Here is a 2404-nt window from a genome sequence, read left to right on the forward strand (position 1 = left end):
AGAGAATGGCTTCTTCCTCCTCCTCTTTCTTTGGCCAACTCCTACTCACTCTTCCAGGCCCAACCCAGAGACCCCTCTTCTGAGCTGCTTTTCTAGCCCCTCTTCCCTGACTGTGCTTGTATCTACTGTCCTGCTCCCTTGGCACAGTCCTGAGTGTTACGCTTTTTTTTTGTATTTGTAGGTTTATTTTTGGCTGCAGATTGTGGACTCCCTGGGAGTCAGGACTATGCCTTTTTCCATTTCTGTAACACTGCCCCCCACTCTCAAGCACAGGGGGCCAGGTTAGGAGCCCAGGAAGGTTTGCCACACAAGTGGGGCTGGTGATAGGGTCACCCATCATCATGCAGGTGAGGCTAGCATAAAGGTGTCAGGCTCCCAGGGCATGGCTGGTCTGGGAAAATGGGTGCTGAATACTGGCATCTCAGCTCCTTTTACTGCTGAGGTGCCCAGTCACCCCATATGAAGCTGCTCCTATCTGTTGAGCTCCTTCTGTGTGCCTCATCCAGCAAGATGAGAGATTATTTGCATGGGCCATTTTCCAGATGAGAAAACCAAGGCCCAGAGGGCATCACTGTTCTAGGCAGTAAGGGAGGGGCTGGGATTCAGACCTGGGGTGCTTGATGGAAGAGCTCCTCCCTGCCATGTCTTTGACCATTATATAATCCTGGCCAGTTCAGGGCAGGCGGGGATGGTAGAGCCCTAGCCCCGGCCTGGGTGCCACCCCTGGGAGGCCGTCATGACCTTAGGTTCAGCAGGAAGCACTAGGTTATCCTGGGGGAGGAAGCCCTGAGACACTCTGCCCACTTCAGTGGGTGCTGGGACAGGGGCTACAGAGTGTCCTCATGGGGGCTGCTTGCCGGTCTCAGAATTCCAGCCCCAGCCCTGTTTTTGTGTGACTACAGCCCAGTCAGGGCTTCCAGGAGGTCCTGGCTCTGCAGACTTACTGCTCTGCTCAGGAATTCCTTGTCCACCCAGATCTGGATGTCTGGGCGACAGCTGCCTGGACTGGGAGGAAAACGGGGTTATCTTGATCTCCAGATGAGGTGGTATCTGCTCGTGGAGTTGCCGGGGAGGCTCTTTGCCTTGGATCTTGCTTGCTCTCTCCTTCCGGCCCCTGATTGAGAGTCCCAAACACAGGGCCGTAAAGGTGGCCATAAAAACAGAAGAAACGCTGGCACAGCTGCCTTATCAAAGCGCATCTCGGACACCAGCCAGGTCTCTCTACTTCAAGTTTATTTCTCTTCTGCTTTCTCTCAGAAGGTGTCTCGTAAACAGCAAAGAGGGTCATTTATAAATGTCTCTGCCTTCCCCTCTCAGCACAGGCACTGCCGCTTTGCTCTTCCTGTTCCTTGGGTGTGGAGATGGTAGAGAGATGGTCCAGGCACTTTCTTCTCCCAGGTGCCAGCAGAGACAAGAAGTGGAAGCAGAGGGGTCCCGGCATCCCCAGATAGGGGCGAGGCTCCCAAAGGTGAGTGATGGTGACATCTTTGACCCTGTCCTGCCAAGACCCTCCCCCTACTCCCATGACACTGATGGGGGAGGGGGTTGAGTTGACCTCTGGGAGGGGACACTTTGCCATGGGGTGGCCACATCACAGAATCAGTCAATGGTATCAGAGCCTAAAGGACTTTAAAGATTGCCTTGGACGAGTCTTTCCTAACTTCCTGAGGTCTCACAGCAAGTTAGAGGTAGAACCAGGAGCAAAGTGTAGATTTCTGCCTCACCGGGGTTGGGGGCGCGCAGCCTTCTAGCTTTTAACAGTGACGGCAATAACCCCTTCTCGTGGAGCATGTTTCAGGATGCGAGGGCCTTGGACATTCCCTGTTTTGTCCTATCTTTGCGGTGACTCTTTGAGCAGAGAATAGTATTTCCATTTTACGGATAAAGTGACTGACTGGGTGCTGGCCGAGGACTCCCTTAACTGTGACACAGCTGTCTCCTGTCTTTTTGCCCCTTCTGTTCCTCACAGAGCTTTCCTTGTTGAGTTTCTTCATATTCATTTTCAAGAGAGGTTCATGGGAGGTCATCTAAATGCTGCCCTCAACACCTCCATCCTTCCGTCAAGCCCCAGCTTCACAGCCACAGGATGAGCAGAGTGAGGTGGTCCTGGGCCTTTTTTCCATCTTTCCTGGGGGTGTTTGGGTTCCTCCCAGCTGGGAGGCTTGTGCTTTGGGTTGGGCAAAGCCCCTCAAATGGTGAGAGGCAATGGGGACTCTGGTTCATGGCTGAGAAGACCCCAGATTTCAAAGGCAGGTGGGTGGGGGTAGTCCAAGTAGGTGTGGGAGGCGCCCAGGCTGTGGGAGCGTGAGTTCCTGTTTCCCTGGCATCAGCCCGGGGCTCAGCACATAGCAGGCACTCAGGAAATGCTAATTGCACGAATTAGCCCAGCCTAGCATGGCCGGGG

This window comes from Pteropus vampyrus, unplaced genomic scaffold (genome assembly GCF_000151845.1).
Source record: "Pteropus vampyrus isolate Shadow unplaced genomic scaffold, Pvam_2.0 Scaffold74, whole genome shotgun sequence".
NCBI lineage: Eukaryota > Metazoa > Chordata > Mammalia > Chiroptera > Pteropodidae > Pteropus > Pteropus vampyrus.